Source organism: Rhinopithecus roxellana, chromosome 2 (genome assembly GCF_007565055.1).
Source record: "Rhinopithecus roxellana isolate Shanxi Qingling chromosome 2, ASM756505v1, whole genome shotgun sequence".
Lineage (NCBI taxonomy): Eukaryota > Metazoa > Chordata > Mammalia > Primates > Cercopithecidae > Rhinopithecus > Rhinopithecus roxellana.
In genome coordinates, this window is record NC_044550.1 from 49,216,674 (window position 1) to 49,239,366 (window position 22,693).

Here is a 22,693-nt window from a genome sequence, read left to right on the forward strand (position 1 = left end):
CGATTTCTGGAACTGTGAAATAAGAAGTTTCTGTTGTTTAAGCTACCAGTCTACAGTATTTTATTACGACAGTTTGAATTGACTAAAACAACCCCCAAGTCTACTTTTGGTGAGCTTGTCTATAAAACTGTTGATGGTACTGTCAGAGTACTAGGTAATGAAATGTTATTGCAAAAACAGAAACATGCTTTCAGTTAATGTGAATTTATGGAAACACTGTCAGATAAACCAATGTGATACAGAACACAAAGATTCACAACCTTGGCTGCATCCTGGAATTAACTGAAAACGTTTTCTAATAATTGTTGACTAGGTTTTATACATTCTAGTATAATTGATCTGGATTAAAGCTTTGGCATTGATATTTTATTCTCTTATGCAGCCAATATTGAGAAACACTGATATAGAACATGGATTGGGAGTGGAAAACTCCAAAGAAAGGAGGAAGTTCCAATGGGTAATGGTCACCAGTTTAAATCTGGACACTTCTAGCATCCGTGGGAGCCTCCTAGTTACGTATTTGTCTCTCCAGTATTCCCCAGTGGAAGACGTGGTGGAAAGAATGTTGGTGGGGATATAGTGCCTGATATGGTTTGGCCCTGTGTCCCCACCCAAATCTCATCTTGTAGCTCTCATAATTCCCGCGTGTTGTGGGAGGGACCCAGTGGGAGATGATCAAATCATGGGGGTGGGTCTTTCCTGTGCTGTTCTCATGATAGTGAATGGGTCTCATGAGATCTGACGGTTTTAAAAAATGGGGAGTCTGCCTGCACAAGCTCTCTCTTTGCCTGCTGCCATCCACGTAAGACGTGACTTGCTCCTCCTTGCCTTCTGCCATGATTGTGAGGCTTCCCCAGCCATATGGAACTGTGAGTTCTCCATGAAACCTCTTTCTTTCGTAAATTGCGCAGTCTCGGTATGTCTTTATCAGCAGCATGAAAACAGACTAATACAGTGCCCAGCTTTACCAAACTGTCACATCGATCTTTTCTTTCCTCCCTCTAGAATTACTTCTGTGTATAGAGGCATGTGTGTAGAGACTTCTCCCTTTCAATGCTAGATTATCGTGTAAAAATAATATTTGACCGCTTAATGTACATTCACTCCAACATCCCATATGTGCAAGCACGTGCATGTGAGTACACACACACACACGTACACAAATCACTCTCTTTACATATATAAGATAATAATAAACAAATAAATATAAAACACCTTGTAGTATAGCTGTAAGATAGAGATTACTTTGAGCAATCCGAGTTTGGTGCTTCTAAACAATAGACTCCTCAAAAAGAAAGTAGCTAACTCCCTAACTGAAAAAAATTATAGATATTTATTCATTTTCTATTTCTGACTAATATTTCCCATGAGTAAGTCTCTATTTCAATGTTTCTTTGACACCTTACTTGCCTTTCCCTTCCACCTCCTTGCCTCTTCTCTGACCACCATTCCTTACTAGTTAGCTCTTCCTCTGCTGGCCTTTAAGTGGTATTGTTTTCTTGGATGACCTGCACACTCTTTGGATTAATCCATGAGTTCCACTATCACTTTGCTACAAGACTACATAATATCTATCTCTGTATCAGACCTTTCCACTGAATTCTTAGATGTTTCACACATATTTGAACTTCACGTGAACAAAATTGACTGGCAACAACAGAAAAATCTCCCCTTGTGTAAAATTGTTCCGCTTTAGGATATTTTTTTTCACAATGAATGGCATCACCATTTACACAAATAAGCAAGAAACCTAAAAGTCAAACTAAATTTGACTGTTCCCAAGACTCTAAATCTGACAGCGATTGGTGATTCTCTGACTGAGCAGTATGTTGGAATTACCTGGGAAGTTTAAAAAAAAAAAATACAAATGCCTGGTTCATATATATTCTGACATAATAGCTTATGAATCCATGCCTTCTTTGGCACTCTTACTGACACTGCTTAAGTTCTAGTTTGTATTACTCACCTCCACTAACACAATACCATATTAACTAGTTTTCCCGATATCAAGACTGTCCTCCTACCTCTAACTCCCTTAAAAAACACATATAAGTGGTAAACATCAGTACTAAATATAAATAACTACAAAATGAATTGTTGTATAGCTTTTGAATACAATTTGAATGCAAAGGGCAATTGTTTAAGCATAAATAAACAAATATGTATGCCACAAAAAACACACACTTATTTTATAAATTAGTCATTAGAGTTGTTGTCATTTAGTTTGAATATGTTTGAGAAAATCAATTCACTTTAGAATTAGGCATATTCTAATGTGTCTATGTAAATCAAAAATTTAGACTAAAGAATAAAAATAAATTCTGACATTTTCTATTACAGTACCAAGGTGTTTTAATCAAAAAAGGAAAGTTAGCAGGATCGAGACACTTACAAGGCTTGATGTAGAACGCACAGAAAAGTTTCCCTAAAGCAATAATTACATCAGTATGAAATTCTTTTAAACAGGCTACTTTGTACAACATATGCATTCAGCTGCAACAAGCACAAAACCTAATTAAAACCTTAAGTGCTGTCAGTTATGAAATAAATCAACACAGCTATTAAGATGACTCAATATGTCCCTCCAGCTTTACTGATTTTAGACCCAAGATTCAATCTTATATCCAAATTTAGCTTAGAAGTAACATTCAAATGCACACAATACATCTCATACTGCAAATGACACTAATATTTCCCCAAATTACAAAAAAACCCATTAACTTTCTCCCAAAGCAATTAAATCTAAAGTCAACGAGCCCACAAAGACTTTTCTATTAAACTCAAATCCTAGTCATATCAATGATCTGTATAATTATTTAGAACAAGTATTGACATTTGAAATAAACAATGATAAAGATATGATAGTTTGTTTGCAAACTACAGAGATTCTACTATAAATGTGTGTGCATACACACATTACACACATAAATGTACATACATACAGATACATATATACTTTGTTCATTGTAGAATTATTGTAAACATATCCAAACAGTTTTATGGTATGAAGAAAATCAATCAAATCTCCTGTGGGATGTTGTTCTCTTCTCAGTGTCCGTAGATCTTCATTGCATTTGTCTATACTTGTCCCAGGAGAAAGCTAAAGCCTTGAGGTCCCACAGAGTATCTGTAGTTACCAGTGGACAAAGTAATTAGTCTGCTTAAGACTTTTAATAAACACAGGCATTCTAGATTTAGATTGGGAGTCATACTGAAGTAGTATCCGCACATTAACTTCTTCTCTGACTGCTCTGTGGAACGTGACTTTCTAAATTCACAAAGTATAACATATATAATAGGGAATGCAAGAATGATTTAAAAGATTGGTAGATATCGCCAATTCAGGTGGCCTATTTTCAGGTGGATATAACCTACTCACTGTAAGAGATACAACAAGAAAACACATTTGTAGAAATTTTATTGTTATACTTAACAAATAGCACCTATACTATATACTATACTATCCACCATACAATAGGTTACACGACTAGTTTGAGAGAGGTGAACTTCTTGCTCACCTCACATTTCTCCCAGGAATTACTCTAGAAGTCAATGAAATAATGCACAATCTCTAGGTGCACTATAATGATGTAGTAATCTAATTAGATTCTATAGATAATGAGTTTTGATTTTTTGCTAAGCTGGGGTACACTATTTTCCTAACCTTTGATTCCTGATACACAAACCCTTAATAGTACTTTTTCATTGAGAGTTTACATGGCTGTTCCAATTTCATATCTTTTCATTATTAGTAAATGTATTAATATATGCCTGAGACTTCATCACACAGCACTTTCTTGCTTCAGCTGAACCTAGGACTTGAAGAGCAATGGGTTGTAATTTCAGTTTCATATGGTTTTAAAAGTTTTGGCAAAATGTTAATGAACTTGGCATAGCAAAAATAGAGAAGTATTGGCAGTATTTAGTTACTTCGCCATTGTATTTTGCCTGCCTACATCTTTTTCCCTTCACTAAGCTCTGCAGATGGAGTTTCAGAAGAAACAAAGGAAATGCAATCTTCATAATACATTCAACAATTTTTCTCATAATTGGAGAGACTTTAGATTATGTAACCAAGGACTTCCCAAGAGAAGCATTATTGGTGTTTTCATGCTGAGGGGTACATTTATGCTTAAATATGTGTGTGTGTGTGCATGTGTGCGTGTGTGTGTGTGTATTCTCTAACAGCATTTAAAAGCCATATTATATATACTTTAATATTTCCATTTTAAAATAAAAAATAAAATACAACCAAACATCGCAAATAATTTTCTAGCTAATGAAAGCTAGAAAGTAACTTATTCATGTGTCCCCAACAATGACCTTACTGCATGTCACTCATTTCCTGCCATATTCACTACAAGAAAATTATGATTATCTAATTCGGGGATAAACAATGAAAAACACATATTCTTTTCTAGAAAATATATTTTCTTCCAATAAAAATAAATAAAGTAAACAAGTCCTTGTGCTTCATACAAGAGATGAGTAACTAGAGGCCTAGTTTTTACACAGTTGAATCTCTAACTCATATTGTAACAGGGAAATTAAAAAGATTTCTGGTATGTGCAGTTGAGTCAACAAGTTATTGCCAAAATCACTCAAGTTCACACAAAACTTGTCCCTTCTCTGAATACTTCAACAATCTTTTATTCCAACATGGAAGGATTAGTGTATTGGACTGGACGATACCATACTAGTTTATTAATATGTATGTATAAATCGAGGGGAACACATAAAAAGCTTTAAAAGAATCCAGTTATGTCTTTCCTGTGGCTCTCACATTAAAACGCAGTCGTGAGCTTTGCTAGAAGGGATCCTTTGTCACTACATGTCAGATGTTTCTTATATTAGTGTTTTCTGTTTGGACTACTTTGTAAGAGGGGTCAGAGTGAGGAAAGAAAGAGTGATGAAACAAATTTAATTGAGAAGAGGCAAGTTTTTTTGTTTTATTCTGGTTTGGTTTTTGTTATTATTGCTTTGTTATAAATCAAAATCTAGTTTACTTTGGAAGTATAGTGCATCGATATTCACGACAACATTGCAGAAGCAGAAAACAAATAAAGGTACTGGTCCTGACTTAGAACTGTGGTGTTTTATGAAATTTTGAACCCATTCATAAATGGGACTATGACTTTGTACACTGACCCAGGCAGGCACTTTGCCTTACTTGACAAAAGTTAAATTCCAACAGAAGTTTAGAAATTATTTTTCAGCATGATAATTTTCAAGCTTCCTAAATTGTAATCTATAGAAACAAGCACTTGAGTTTTCTACTTCCTGAGATATCAGAAATACGGGCATTTTTTCATTCAACAATGACATTCAAAATATACTCCTAGTATTGATTTATTCTTTGAATATTTAATGAATGCCTACATTATATCAGACATTATTCTATTCTTGAATGCCTACATTATATCAGACATTAGAGATAAAACAGATAATTAAGGTTCACAAAATCCTCTACCTTCTTCGAGTACATCTTCTAGTTCTATGTATTTTACTTTATGAACACAGTTTTCAATGAATATCCACAGTGATGTCCTCTTGGGTATGTAAATGTGTGTTCCCATGATAGCATAGATGTTTATCTCAACCCTAAACTGATATTCCCAGAACATTACTATTAATTCCTTAGAGACTTTGTAACCATTTCCTTAACATGAATTATCAAAACAATCAGAAAAATCAAATATTTTAAAACCATATGCCTTCTAAAGAGTAATTTGGATTCTTTTAAAACTTTTTATCTGTTCCCCTCAATTTATATATACATATTAATGATAAGGGTGGTATCATCAAGTCCAATATGTTAAGAATACTTCCATGTTGGAATATAAGGTTGTTGAAGTATTCAGAGAAGGAACAAGTTTTGTGCGGACTTGATTGATTTGGCAATAACTTGCCGACTCAACTGTATACACCAGAAAATCCTTTTAATTGCTGTCTTACACTACGATTTAGAGATTCAGTAACTAAGCCTCTAGTTACTTTTTAGAATGGCTCATAAAAAGTAAAGAATAGCTCATGAGCACATGAAAAAACAAGTTTCCACATCACTAGTCACTTGGAAATTGCAAATCAAAAACTAAAATAAAAGGTCATTTCATACCCACTAGAGTGGGTAGAATAAAAAATCATAACCCTCATACATTGCTGTTGGAAATATCAGATGGTTCAGCCTTTTGGGAAAACAGTTTAACAGTTCCTCAAATGTTAAACATGGATATGACCCAGCAATTCCACTTCTAGGAATAGTCCCAAAAGAAATTAAACATATCTCTACACAAAAACTTGTACATGAATCACAGAAATCTTATTGATAATAGCCCTAAAGTAGGAACAACATCAATGTCTACCAACTGACAGATGAATAAACAAAATGTAGTTTATCGACAAAATGAAATTCTACTCTTCAATAAAAAGGAACAAACTACTGATACATGTTATGACATGGATGTGTCAGAGGCATGTGAACCAGAGCAACTCCATCTAGAAGAGGGGCTGGGTAAAATGAGGCTGAAACTTACTGGACTGTATTCCCAGATGATTAAGGTATTCTAAGTCACAGGATAAGATATGAGAAGTCAGCACAAGATACAGGTCATAAAGACTCTGCTGATAAAACAGATTGCAGTAAAGAGGCTGGCCAAACCCCACCAGAACCAAGATGGGGAGACTGACCTCTGGTTGTCCTCACTGCTACACTCCCACCAGCGCCATGACAGTTTACAGATGCCATGGCAATGTCAGGAAGTTACCCTATATTGTCTAAAAAGGGGAGGCATGAATAGTCCATCGCTTGTGTAGTATATCATCAAGAAATAACCATAAAAATCAGCCCTCGAGGCTGCTCTGTCTATGGAGTAGCCATTCTTTTTATTCCATTACTTTCCTAATAAACTTGCTTTCACTTTACCCTATGGATTCGTCCTGAATTCTTTCTTGCAAGAGATTCAAGAACCCTCTCTTAGGGTCTGGATCTGGACCCCTTTCCCTTAACAGATGAACCTCAAAAGCATTATGCTAAGTGAAAGCTGGATGCAAAAGAATAGTGAATGATTCCATTTATAAGAATTTCCAGAAAAGGAAAAATCTATAGAGACGGAAATCAGATTAGTGGCTGCTTGGGAAGGAAGAGGAGCTGGGGATAACAGTAAATGTGCATAAGAAATCTTACTGCGGTGATAAAATGTTCTCAAACTGATTTATGGTAATGGTTGCATGACTTGGTAAATTTGCTAAAAATCAATGGATTGTACCCTTGAAATGGGTGACATATGATATGTAAAACATGATTCCCTTTATTTCAAAAATATGAATTTAACAGATATGTTTTCATGCAAGAAAATTTTCAATCTGAGTCATAAAACAGAAAAAAACACACTTTCATAACATAAAATCTTATAAGTATCTTACTTATTTTCAGTAGAAATTTCTTAGAGGTTTCAAACCATAAATGAAGACTTCCTGGATTAAACATACAGAGGAGTTTCTGGTGAAATACTAGTCTCTGTATCACATAGATTCGAGAATATTATTTTTCCTTCTACCATAAAATGTTAGTCAGAATCATCAATACCATCATTATCCCCATCATCATACTTAAAATGACAATAAAAAGTGCCCATAGCATGCCAGGGCCTGTGCAATTTCACTTACATATTCCAGGTATTTTTGTTCCATTTTGTTTTATTTTTAAGTGAATGAATACAACAACCCTGTGCGATTAGACATTATGGTTTCTATTTTGTATGAGGAAATTAGTTTTGAGAAGTTAGGTAACCAGTTTTGTTTCATTAACATGGGTAGTAAGTGGCATATTTAGTCCCACATCTTTCTGTCACGGAAGCCTGAACTTTTAACTTCTACACCACATTCTTGCAAATAAGTAGACAAACACCAACTGATAGATATGCCAAATACTGAAAAACCTCTTGGTTAATTGGGCACTTTTATTTATAACCCATTGGGTTTCAGTGGAAGTGAGCCGAAATTCTGCAAAGATAAATTGAAAGGAAAGCAAAGCTCATACTCCCAATTCTAGATGCATGGGCTTTTTAGATATATCACAGAGTAAAACACGATGCAACATGACAGATTTTTAGTTTACACCCTGTCCCACATAAAATATTTAGTTAATACTCATTCACGGAGGTATTTCTCACATATGAGATATTTTTCCTTAAAGCCTGTTATTTTTCAGACCTTGGTGTGTTTATAAAGCAGTTTCATGGAACTCTTGTGAGTTACTCTTTGTTCAAATTAGAGAAGAAGCCAAGCATTTAAAGGAAAGAGGCCTCCCAGTGTTAGCAAAGATGACCTGACTGTATTTCCCAAAGTGTGGGTTATTCCAAGTAATGCAAGATGCCACAGAAACAGGATATTGACATGAAATAACTTAGCAGAAACACCAATTCTTTCTTGATTCTCTTTCAATTCTCCTGACTACATCAAAGAGGAAGCATCGTTTGGGAAAAAGAGGCATGTTAAAATGGTACCAGCACATGCCAATCTCCATTTTCATCAAATCAACAGAGGGCCTTAGGGTCAGCATCTTCAGAAAGCAGCGGTGTCCAGGGACATTTAATAACATGTTCTTGTTGTCATTGTGCTTATGTTACATTGACCTTGTGTTTATGTAAGTAGTGCTGGTTTTCAAAGAACAATAATATATAAATTCCCTTTTACCACAAAACCGATAAAGAAAACTGGAATACATTTAAAGAAAAATATCAATAAACCTAGTGCAGGCGTTATACGGAAATGGCTAAAACCATGAGGGTGAGAGACAGGACTAGCTAAATTTCCTAGGCCGACTAAGAATCCCTAAGCCTAGCTGGAAGGTGACCGTATCCACCTTTAAACAGGGGCTTGCAACTTAGCTCACACCTGACCAATCAGGTAGTAAAGAGAGCTCAGTAAAATGCTAATTAGGCAAAAACAGGGGGAGAGACAATGACAGGGATATAAACCCTGACATTGGAGCCAGCAACAGCTACCCTCTTTGGGTCCCCTCCCTTTGTATGGGAGCTCTGTTTTCACTCTATTAAATCTTGCAACTGCACTCTCTTCTGGTCCGTGTTTGTTACCGCTTGAGCTGAGGTTTCGCTCACCATCCACCACTACTGTTTGCCCTGGTCGCAGACCCACCTCTAACTTCCATCCCGCTAGGGTGTCCACTGTGCTGCTGATCCAGCGAAGGCGCCCATTGCTGCTCCCTGTGGCGCTAAGGCTTGCCGTTGTTCCTGCATTGGCTAAGCGCCCGGGTTCCTCCTAATTAAGCTGAACACTAGTCACTGGATTCCACGGTTCTCTTCCGTGACCCACGGCTTTAATAGAGCTATAACACTCACCGCATGGCCCAAGATTCCATTCTTTGGAATTCGTGAGGCCAAGAACCCCAGGTCAGAGAACACGAGGCTTGCCAGCATCTTGGAAGTGGTCCACCACCATCTTGGGAGCTCTGGGAGCAAGGATTCTGTCCCCACCTCCCCATCACCACGGTAACGAGGGTAGTATGTGAATGAGAGAAGTTTGAGAAATACTAAAAAATAGGAACGTTAAGAGTTACTATAAGTAAACAGCTATTCACGACTTTAGGGACTAGCCCCTCTCCTTGACTTCAGAAAATCATTTAGTGTGCTGAAAATAGGTAACCTGTTCACCATCTACACACACAGGGCTTGCCTTAGGCAAATTCCTGGGAGTCAGTTCTTTGCTTTTCCAACTCTTTAAGAATGCAAATTCCTCCCTTTTACTGGTTCACATGCCCTCAAGCTACCACTTGCTTTCTCCACTTTCTTCCATCAAGCCCTGCCCTTAGATCTTTTATTTACACTATGATATTGATGCTCTATAACTGTACAGTTTGCTACTGAAATCTTCAGAGTTTGAGTTTTTGCATGGATTAAAGTGTAAAAAGGGAGTGTGACTTTCAGGCTGTCTTGAAACTTCAGGCCCTACTCAGCAGGAAGGAAATCATGTATTTTACACATCACATCTATACCCCAGAAAATAGTTTATCTCACAATAGCATATGGCTTGCCTAGCCCTGTCAGAACTGATATGTTGCTCCCAGTAATGGTGTGATGTTTTTTTTCCCATTTCATGTATAAGAAACAGAGTTACATCAATTCTAATGATCTATATCCTTTACCATACACTCCTGCAGCTGATAGTCCAGCTGGTATTTCCCAAGTTATGGTTTTAGGACCGTGCATATAAGAATTACCTGGGGAGACGAATGCCATGTGGAGATGGGGACAGAGGTTGGAGTTATGTAGCTACAAGCCAAGGAACAACAAGGGTGTTGGCAAATATCAGAAGTTAAGAGAAAGGCATGAAACAGATACTTCCCTAAATCCTTCAGAGAGAGCATGGCTCTGCTGACATCTTGATTTGGATTTTCAGCTTCCAGAAATATGAGATAATAAGTTATTGTTTTTTGTTGTTGTTGCTGTTTTCAGCTACCGAGTTTGCAATGCTTTTTTATGGCAACCCAAGGAAAATATTACAGGGATCATGGAAAACTCCATAAGGAAGGGGAGTTGGGTGAATTTGTTAAGCTCTCCCAAAGGGAAAGGTGCACATGGAGAGGGTGGCGGGGTGGGCGAGGGGAGCATGGGATTATTCAAATAGTCATGTATAGGGACTTGGATTTTAAAACAGAAAAGGGACAGGTTCTGCTGTTTAGAAAGAGATCTGGGCTCTGGGCTGAGAGCAGCCCTTCTACCACTGGAACAGCAACAGCAAAGCCATGAGAATGTGTAGCACTGCCTCAGTGTAAACACTCAAACATTTTAAATACTAGGGTAGAACAAATTAAAATGAGCAAGGATCTTCCAGTTTTAGTATATGTGTTGCTGAAGCAAGCATGAGCAAGGATCTTCATTTGTAAAACAAGTAGGTATTAGGATATTCTCTTGATAAATATTTGGTGCATACTATACGCCTGGTGTTGTGCTCAGAGAGGGGTGTAGCATCAGGACAGGTAAGGATCCTGCCCTCAAGGAGTTTAAATTGCCATGGGCAAGGCAGATGATAAGCAGTAAAGAAACAAACAAGATAACTACTAAAGGCGATCAAATGCTTTGAAGGGAATAAACAGAGTAATCTTAGAACCTTCAGGAAGTTGAGGATTAAATGAAATAATCAGGATAGTATCCAGCACAAGGTAGGTTATTATTGATAAAGTTATTATTCTTCCTTAAAGAATGAACATTTTATCTACTAACTACCTCCTGTGTTTTAATTTGCCGCAGCAGATGATGGATTTTTCTGCCCCAAACAAAACATCTTTTTTTCTTGATATGTTTGGGGCTGCTCATTTGTTTTAATGCAGTGGTGGTCAAATGGGTTTCCCAATCTCTGATCGCAAAGTGCACATATGCTCTGTCAAAAACAAGAGTCTAGACTGGACTGACCAGATTTCACAGCCCTCCACTGTCTCCTCTTCCTTTCCTCTGATCTCCGTAACCAACTCTCAGTCAGAGTGATCTCTGTCGCTTCACTGGTCCCAGCTTTTTGCCCTGGGGGACGGGCTTATTTCCTTCTCCTTACCACACCTTCTCCTGTCTTCCCTTGGAATCCAGATCTCATTCCCCCCTTCACATTGGACATTCTCCTCATTTCAATATCTTTATGCTTATAATAATTGCACTAGTGCCTATGAGTCTCCCTCTGCCCTGACCTGGTGCCTGCTCTCTGCCAGCCTTTGTACTGGGTGCAGAGGATAAGTCCATGACTAGGAGGACATGGTTCCTGCCCCTGGGCAGCACAGGCAGATTAAAAAAAAAAAAATCACCTGTGGATTTGTTTACAATGCAGATTCCTAGGCATTCTCCAACCATTTAAATCAGAATGAGAGCAAAGTGGGGTCTGGGTATCTGAATCTTAAGATATTTCTCAAAGTCATTCTTACACATACTAATACTGGAGAATCTCTACTATGTCTGTAGTACTCCCCACTTTCAAGTTCACTTTTTCATAACTCAGTTCAGTAATCCCCAGACCTAAATTCCTTCCCAGAGGATTAAATTAAAATATGTCTGGCTTTTCTGTCTCCTAAGTTTTAGGCTTTTATTTTTTCATTTTATCTCTGTGGACTTGCAGTTTATTTAGTCACCAAAACAAATTTGAAAAATAAGTGAAAGGGGAGAATAGGAGAAGGAGGGACAAGGGAAGTGTGAACTGAGTACGTGGGTGGGCAGCTGGGGTACCTCAGACAGCAGTTGTTTTCAGGATTCTTGGACAGAATGTGTAAAATTCCTGGCTTCATGAAGCCTCTGTCCTTGCTCCTGAACACTGTGTTGTAAGAGCATAGTTATTCTGTTGCCCAGCAGTTAATGCTAGGATGGTGACCACACTGCCATTCTTGACCCTACCTTCCCAACACTTCCAAAATGTGTCTTCTTGAACAGCTGATACCATCTGGAGGACTTTGGTAACAAAATGACATTCAGTATCTAATTTGATTTTACACATTCTGGATTTCATGTTTGTCCCCTCAAAACTTGGAAGTTTAATATAAAAAGTTATATTTTAATTTGTTATCCTTCCTAAATAGAAAGAATAAAGACAAGAATGGTTAGAAACTGCGATATCTGTTTTCTTTTGTTTGTTTGCTTTTACAGTTGACAGGAACTGAAAGAATACAACTTCTTTCAGGTCAATGAGAATGCCCTTTCTCACAAAATTCACTGCCCAAGGAGTATGTGGGAATATGTCATAACTGTAGGAACAATGAGTCATGCCTATATAAAAGTCTCAAACTTGAACTTCAGAACTGGAAAAAAGAGCATACAATATAATTAAAGAAGAGCAGAAAGTCCATGGCTTAATAAAGGCTCATCCGTGCACTCACAACTACTCTAAATTCCCACAGCATATGAATTTCAAATGACTTTTTCTCACACCATCTTTTCTTTTTTTCCCTCACACAGGACAAAGTGTTTTCTTCTCATTCAAAGATGAAACATTATCTTCCAAATCCCAAATAGATCCATAGCTTCCAAAGCATAGGCAGATGTATGAATACATGCTCTCTAGCTGAGGACAGATATGTGCAAAACATTGAAAACAAAAGGGCCAGAATTAAAGAAATCAATGCACTGATACGATTAATTATTATATGGTCCTTAAGATCACACATTATATAGTCCTTAAGATCACACACAGTGCAAACTACCTAATGACATGGGAAAAGGTCCATGATTTAATGTGAAGGAGAAAAGACAAGATGTAAAAGCTGTATGATTCCGATACATTTTATACATAGCTGAATTTTGACACATCTAAATCTCTGCTTATCTATTTATTTATCTGTTATGTATAGCAAGAGCTCTATGGAGCGTTGAATTTTAAAATATTCATATTTCCTTCTTGTATTCTTCCATATTCTAAATTGTACATAAAATGTTATAATCAAATATAACTTTAATAATATTCAGATTAAACTTAATAACTTTATGGTATTAAATTAAATAATATTCAAATTAAACTTAATAACTTTATGATTTTTAAAATGTTATTTTTAAAGTTCACTTTAAAAATTAAATTTCAGTGCTTACCGTTAGAGATACAATGTCAGTGACTAGAGATTATCTTTGCAGAATACCTGTGGGAACGTCTTTCTAGGTTTTAATAAATATATTTTAACAAATAAAGACAAAACCTGAATCCTATTGACTCTTTGGTGAGAAATAAGCATTATTAGAATAAACAGGGAAAATATTCATTCATTCTTACTCTTTAAAATATTTCACAAGGAAACATTTCTGTATTTACAACTTCATGTCTATTCAAAACATTATGCACAGTCTGTATTTTTATCATTTTGAGGCTATGGACCCCAGACAAATCCACAGCTTCAAAACCACAGGCATATTTAAGAACGCAGATGCTCTTCAGAAGAGGGCAGATAGGTACAAAACATTGAAAACAACAGGGGAAGGATTAAAGAACCTGGGTGAGATAAACTTGAACTAAAGAACGTTCCCTGGCAGTTTGTCTCCACATCCCAATGACTAAAGCTGAGCTAGGACTTGACCATGTGAAATATCAAACAGCCAATTAACTTCATAAAGCCACATAGGGGCAGAACATTCTGCTTGGACAAGTTTCTGAAAATAACCTCACCATCCTCTGGGAAATTATGGATTTTCTTTCCCCTCCCCATGTAGCTCACAATTACATTTTGCCGCAAATATGTTACTCTCTTCTTATTACCTCACCATTCATGGATCTGGGAACTCCTTCTTCTAATCACCAGAATCCAGGAATTTGCATATCTGCCACTGGAGACAAAGGGATTCAAGCTTGACAATTTATCAAAAGGATATTTAGTTGCCAGAGTGACCTTTTTAACATGTAAATAAAATTATTTCATTTACTTGCTAAAAATATTTTAACAGATTTCCATTTCACTTAGAATAAGAACTAAATTTCTTATTATAGGCCAGGTGTGGTGGTTCACGCCTGTAATCCCAACACTTTGGGAAGCTGAGGCGGGTAGATCACCTGAGGTCAGGAGTTCGAGTCCAGCCTAGCCAACATGGAGAATCCCTGTCTCTACTTAAAAAAAAATACAAAAATTAGCCAGGTGTGGTGGCATGCACCTGTAATCTCAGTCACTTGGGAGGCTGAGGCAGGAGAATCGCTTGAACCCAGGAGACAGAGGTTGCAGTGAGCTGAGATTGTGCCACTGCACTCCATTCTGGGTGATAGAGGGAGACTCTGTCAAAAAAATAAAAATAAAAATTTAAAAAATGTTTTTAAAAAAGAAAAGAAAAAGTAAAAGAAAAAGAAATTATTATAATCTGCCAGGCCATACAGAATCAACCTCTGTGGACACTATTCATCATCACTCACTACATTCCTGTCATAGTGACCTCCTTTCTTTTATATTTAATTTTTTAAAAAATTTTTTAGAGACAGGGTCTTGCTCTGCCATCCAGGCTGAAATGCCAGCAGTATGATCATATCTCATTGCAGCCTCAAACTTCTGGGCTCAAGTGATCCTCCTGCCTCAGCCTCCTAAGTTGCTAGAATTACTGGTGTAATTCTAATTTTTTAGACAGCTAATTTTTTAATTTGATTTTTTTTTTTTTTTTTGTAGAGACAGTCTCACTTTATTGTCCAGTCAGGTCTGGAACTCCCAGCCTTAAGGGATCCTCCCACTTCGGCCTCCCAAAGTGCTGGGATTACAGGCATAAGCCACTACATCTGGCCCACCAATGGCCTTCTTTATGTTCTTCAAGCAAGCTAAGCTGTTCCTGTCTCTAGGACTTTGCACTTGCTTTTCCTCTACCTGCAACATGCCTGTTATACCTCCACCATAGGGTAGGTAAACAGGCCTCTTGTCATTCAAGTCCCAGCTCAAATGTTACATCCTCAGGAAGGAGATGGGGTATCTCCACCACTTTACTCACTAGCATATTAGCATGTCACCCTCATTACTTTTCAAAATTATTTATATATTTGCTGTTTATTGTTTATCTGCCTATGACTCGTAATGCAAACCCCAGAAGAGAATGCACCTTGTCTCTTTCATCTAGAACAGTGTCTAACACATAGTTAACATTCCTAAATTATTTGTTGAATGAATGAATAAGGTAGATTGTTCACAAAGGTGACTGTTGATAATTTCTCTCATCCTTATATATCCATAACATTACTTCTATCAAGAAGTAGAGTCAGCTTTCTCTCCTTTTTAAGCCGATTTGGTCTCATGATTTGCCATTGATGAAGCGTATGCAGTGGATATGACATCGCATCAGTTCTGGGCCTACCCCTTAAAGGTCTTGTAGCTTCCACCCTTACTATCTTTCAGTCCTGAGCCACGGTGTAGAGTTTCAACTATCAGCTATAGGGAGGAGCCCTGAAGGATACAAGACTGAGAAGAGAAAGCAAGAGACTCAAACAGTCATTGGCTATTCTACCCAACCCAACTTAGGCACCTGTTTTGTCAGTAAATCTCTCTAGGATACGGTAGCTGCCCTAAATTGCAGCATCCAATACCAAGCGGAACAGAGACAGAGCCTTTCTGCTGAGCATTGCCCATGTGCAGAATCTGAAAAAGTTGTTTTAAACTAAAAACATTTGGATTGGTTTGGTATGAAGCAATAGATACCTCAAACAGTCATTGGTACTAGAAATTGGGTGCTGCTGCAACAAAAATCTAAAATATGGTTTGGGTATTGGTATTGGAACCAGGCAGAGTCTGCACAGCCAGTGAGGAAACTATTACTAAGAGCTTGGCGAACAGTGAAAATAATTGCCATTAGAGGCTAGAGAAAGGTAAATGCTTATTAAACAGTGCTGGAAAAATTAGCAAGACTATCGATTGCAGTGACTTGGAACATAGAGAACATTCCTGGTGAACTTGTGGCCCTGGCTAAGGAGGTTTTCAAGCCAAATGCTGAATGTATTAATTGGCTTATTTTATTTGTGCATATGTTAAGGTAGTGCAAGAGCAACGTGACCTAAAAAGGAAACTGTTTCATTTTGTAGAATTTTGAGAAACTCCGTCAGCCCTAAGACAGTATCTCTAACTGGTCAAAGAGTCTCAATGTAGGAAATGGCCATAGGAAATCAAGGATGCTGACAGGAAAACATAGCTTAAAGGAAAAAGTCAAATGATGAGTGTGAGTATAACACTCCTGTTAAGACTTCTGAAAGACCCAGCACCTCATAGAGTCTTTTGGCAGTAGAAATATTTTTATTTTTATTTTTATTTTATTTATTTATTTATTTACTTTTTTTTTTTGAGACGGAGTCTTGCTCTGTCGCCCGGGCTGGAGTGCAGTGGCCGGATCTCAGCTCACTGCAAGCTCCGCCTCCCGGGTTTTACGCCATTCTCCTGCCTGGGCCTCCCAAGTAGCTGGGACTACAGGCGCCCACCACCTCGCCCGGCTAGGTTTTTTTTTTTTTTTTTTGTATTTTTTAGTAGAGACGGGGTTTCACCGTGTTAGCCAGGATCGTCTCGATCTCCTGACCTCGTGATCCGCCCGTCTCGGCCTCCCAAAGTGCTGGGATTACAGGCTTGAGCCACCGCGCCCGGCCATCTTTTTTAACGGTTTCTTCAGTCTGTTTATACATTGGTGTGTTTTATGCAAAAATACATACATTTTATAAAGGGATAAGTAGGGTCACATTTTATAAACTTTGGACAATATTTTATTGTCAGCCAATAGTTATCAAGAACTTGATTTGGAGATAACTGCTTACAGGGCACATCTGTTCTTACAGGTATCCTAAAACATAGAAAATATTCCTCAATTCCCCTACATTAGCAAAAATCTGCTATAAGAACCAAATTATAAATGCCCAGGGAAAAACAATTTTAATAAATATGTTTTGCAATAATGTCAATGTCATATAATTAGCCATATATAAATATTAAAAGAGGGCACTGAAACTCATTATTGTCTCATGAAGTTCTTCGTAGAGGATGTTGCTTATCCCATTACACAATATTCTATTATGAGGATCCTACTGACATATTTCTTGCTAATTTTGGCACTAAAAATGAACATTTCTCCTACATAAGTCATTGTTTATATGCTGTGGGTGGGACTGACCTATATAACTATTGATCTGATTTTCTTTGTAAAGTATAGAATAAGAGATGTGGCTCCTCAGCAAAAAGTGTATTTGCAGTCTGGAAATTTGTTCTGTGATCCTTGTTCTGAATTCATTTCTGTACCTCCACCTATATTTTTTCTCTCAGAGTAAATTTATGAATCCTTATAAACTACTTGTAATACACTTTGTAAAAGACAGGGCTTTAATCAATTAATTGATCCTGTTTTATTTTTCCATTTATCATTATGTAATTAAAATTGTCCTAAAATGTTAAAACTGTATAATATTTTCTTATATGAATGCACCATTATTTGATAACCACACTTACAGGGAGATAATAAATTGGTGTTCAGTTTTTACTGTTACACTATTGGTAATAAACAACTTTGCACTTACGTTTGCTCTACATATCTGATCTTTTTCTGGGATTGGAATTGCCTGCATGAATGCTCCTGAAATATATTATCAAATTGCTTTACAAAGACTACAACAGTTTGTGTACTCACCATGTGTCTATCCATGTACTAATTCTACACTTTCACAGAGAAATAACACTTAGTACGTACTATGGTCTGAATGCTTGTGTTCCCCCAAATTCATATGTTGACACTTGATCACCACTGTGATTATATTAGGAGGTGGAGCCTTTGGGAGGCGATCAAGGCTCTGCCTTCATGAATAGGATTAATGCTCTTAAAATGATGTCCCAGACCTTGGCAAAAAATGTACGGCCAAGTCTTCAAAAGCAATTGCAACAACAACAACAAAAAAATTGACAAATGAGACCTAATTAAACTAGAGAACTTCTACACAGCAAAAGAAACTATCAAGGAAGTAAACAGACAACCTACAGAAAGTGATAAAATATTCACAAACTGTGCATCTGTCAAAGGTCTAATATCCAGAATCTATAAGGAACTTAAACAAATCAACAAGCAAAATCAACAAAAACAAAACAAAACAAAACAAAAAAACCAAAAACCAAAAAACAAACAAACCATTAAAAAAAGGGGCAAAGGACATGAACAGATATTTCTTAAAAGAAGACATACAAGATGCCAACTAACATGAAAAAATGCTCATCATCACCAGAGAAATGTAAATCAAAACCACAAAGAAATATCATCTCACAGTAATCAGCTTTTGTTAAAAAGCCAAAAACAAACAAACAAACAAACAAAAACAGGTGTTGGTGAGGCCAAGGAGAAAAGGGAACACTTAATCAATTAATGGGAATGTAAATCAGTTCAGCCACTGTAGAGAGCAATTTGGAGATTTCTCAAGGAAGTGATAGCTGAACTTACTATTCAACCCAGCAGTCCCACTAGTAAGTATATATCCAAAGGAAAATAAATTATTCTACCAAAAAGACACATACACCTATGTATTCATTTCAGTGCTATTCACAATAGTAAAGACATGAAATCAACCCAAGTGCCCATCAATGGTGGACTGGATAAAGCAAAAGTGGTACACATATACCATGGAATACTATGCAACCATCAAAAAGAATGAAATAATGTCCTCTGCTGCAACATAGATGCAGCTGGAAACCATTATCCTAAGTGAACTAATGAAGAAACAGAAAACCAAATACCCCATGTTCTCACTTATAAGTGGGAACTAAACATTGGGTAAACATAGACATAAAAATGGGAACAACAGATACTGGGGAATACAAGAGAGGAGTGGAAGAGAGGGTGCTAAGGGTTGAAATAAACTACCTATTGGCATACTATGCTCACTACTTGGGTTACGGATTCATTCATGCTCCAAACCTCAGCATCATACAATATACATTTGTAACAAACCTGCATGCAATTCTAAAATAAAAATTGAAAAAAGTGAAACAGAAGACATATATTTATAATAATAAAAATAAATAAATAAATAAAAATAAAACCTTAAAAATGAAGGAATATGATATGGTTTGGCTGTGTCCCAGATCTCATCTTGAATTGTAATTCCCACAATTCCCACGTGTCATGGGAGGACCCTGGTGGGAGGTGATTGAATCATGGGGCAGGTCTTTCCCAAGCTGTTCTCATGATAGTGAATGAGTCTCACAAGATCTGATGGTTTTAAAATCAAGAGTTTTCCTTGCATAAGCTCCCTCTTTTTGCCTGCCAACATCCACATAAGATGCGACTTGATCCTCCTTGCCTTCTGCCATGATTGTGAGGCCTCCTCAGCCACGTGGAACTGTAAGTTATTAATTAAACCTTTATCCTATATAAATTACCCAGTCTCAGGTATATCTTTGTCAGCAGCATGAAAACAGACTAATACAGAATAGTAAATTATTTTTTACTTTATAAAGGAAAAGGACAAATTATACGTTTATTTTAAATATTAAGGTCTCTAGTAATTTTTAAAATGTTTCTTTTCATCTTATAATTTTTTTTTTTTTTTTTGAGATGGAGTCTCGCCCTGTTGCCCAGGCTGGAGTACAGTGGCCTGATCTCTGCTCACTGCAACCTCTGCCTCCCGGGTTCAAGAGATTCTCCTGCCTCAGCTTCCTGAGAAGCTGGGATTACAGGCACCTGCCATCACGCCTGACTAATTTTTGTATTTTTAGTAGAGACAGGGTTTCACCACGTTGGCCAGGCTGGTTTCGAACTCCTGACCTCGTGATCCTCCCACCTTGGCCTCCCAAACTCCTGACCTCGTGATCCTCCCACCTCACAGCCTCCCCAAATTCTGGGATTATAGGCATGAGCCACCGTGACCAGCCCTTTTCATATGTAATGCTATTTTGTTTGTTATTTACACTCGTTGCACTATTTATTCTAAATACAAAGCAGACCTTGAGACATATAGAAACCTAGGCCTTGAGACCAGCCTGGCCAACATGGTAAAACCCCATCTCAACAAAAAAAAAATACAAAAAAAATGGCCAGGCATGGTGGCACATGCCTGTAATCCCAGCTACTCTGGAGGCTGAGGCAGGAGAATGGCTTGAACCAGTGAGGTGGAGGTTGCAGTGAGCTGAGATCATGCTATTGCACTCCAGTGTGTGGCGACAGAGCAAGACTCTGTTTCAAAAAAAGAAAAAGGTCAGGCATGGTGGCTCACGCCTGTAATCCCAGCACTTTGGGAGGCTGAGTCGGGTGGATCACCTGAGCTCGGCACTTCGAGACCAGCCTGACCAACATGGAGAAACCCCATCTCTACTAAAAATACAAAATTAGCCAGGCATGTTGGCACATGCCTGTAATCCCAGCTACTCAGGAGGCTGAAGCAGGAGAATCGCTTGAATCCAGGAGGTGGAGGTTGTGGTGAGCCGAGATCGTGCCATTGCACTCCAGCCTGGGCAACAAGAGCGAAGCTCCATCTCAAAAAAAAAAAAAAAAAAAAGAAGAAGAAGAAGAAAAAAAGAAAACTAAGCCATCTTTAATGATGATATTCACGTCATCATTCATAAAGTTCATCTTTATAAAGGCTTTCTTTTGCATTCTGATTTCATGATTTTCATAATTATAACTAAACTGTGCTTTGTTATTACCCACGGTCACAAGTTGGGTTTATATCTACAACTCATTGAATTTGTGTCTAGACATTTTTTTAAAAAGAGGCCTCAGACAAAGACTTCATGACTAAAACACCAGAGCAATGGCAACAAAACCCACATTTGACAAATGGTATCTTATTAAACTAAAGAGCTTCTGCACAGCAAAAGAAACTATCATCAGAGTGAACAGGCAACCTACAGAATGGGGGAAAATTTTTGCAATCTATCCATCTGACAAAGGGCTAATATCCAGAATCTACAAGGAACTTAAACAAATTTACAAGAAAAAAACAAACAATCCCATCAAAAAGTGGATGAAGGAAATGAACAGACACTTCTCAAAAGAAGACATTGATGTGGCCAACAAACATATGAAAAAAAGCTCATCATCACTGGTCATTAGAGAAATGCAAATCAAAACCACAAGGAGATACCATCTCATGCCAGTTAGAATGATGATCATTAAAAAGTCAGGAAACAACAGGTGCTGGAGAGGATGCAGAGAAATAGGAACACTTTTACACTGTTGGTGGGTATGTAAATTAGCTCAACCATTGTGGAAGACCGTGTGGTGATTCCTCAAGGATCTAGAACCAGAAATACTATTTGACCCAGCAATCCCATTAGTGGGTATATATACCTAAAGGATTATAAATCATTCTCCTATAAAGACATGCACACGTATGTTTATTGCAGCACTGTTCACAATAGCAAAGACTTGGAACCAACCCAAATGCCCATCAATGATAGACTGGATTAAGAAAATGTGGCACATGTACACCATGGAATACTATGCAGCCATAAAAAAAGGAAGAGGCCATGTCATTTGCAGTGACATGGATGAAGTTGGAAACAGTCATTCTCAGCAAATTAACACAGGAACAGAAAACCAAACACCGCATGTTCTCACTCATAAGTGGGAGTTGTGCAATGAGAACACATGGACACAGGGAGGGGAACATCACACACCAGGGCCTGTTGGGGGGTGCGGGGGCAAGGGGAGGGATAACATTAGGAGAAATACCCAATGTAGATGACAGGTTGATGGGTGCAGCAAACCACCACGGCACGTGTATACCTATGTAACAAACCTGCATGTTCTGCACGTGAATCCCAGAACTCAAAGTATAATAAAATTAACAAAAAGTGGCCCCAGAGAGAGCTGCCCTGTACTTTCCACCATCTGAGGGCACAGTGAAAAGGTACCATCGATGAACTGATATCAAGTCCTCATCAGACACAGATTTGCCAGTGCCTTGACTGTGAATTTTCAGAAATAAATTTTGTTTATAAACCACTCCATTTATGATATTTTGTTATGACGGCCTGAATGGACTAAGACAGTAGGCTATTTTTAATTTTCAAGTGTCAGGATTCCTCTTATCCAAAAATTCCAATGCTGAGAATTTATCCTAAGTAATCCAAAAATAGAAAGTATTTATGCAAATGTATATCCACTACAATAATATTTATAATAATGAAAATGTCATAATGTAAATGTCCAACAATGTTGAAATAGTTGTGAATAATATACCTGTAGAGTGAAATATTAGATATTTAAAAAGAGACTTACAGAAGTTAATGATAAAATGT

The 22,693-nt window shown here is 37.5% G+C and overlaps 1 protein-coding gene across 4 annotated transcripts in view; it reads right to left on the reverse strand.

The window, feature by feature from the left end:
* The window catches only part of ARHGAP24 (Rho GTPase activating protein 24), a 526,450-nt gene that overhangs the window by 36,682 nt on the left and 467,075 nt on the right, over positions 1 to 22,693 (reverse strand). The gene's annotated exons all lie outside the window — the stretch shown is intronic.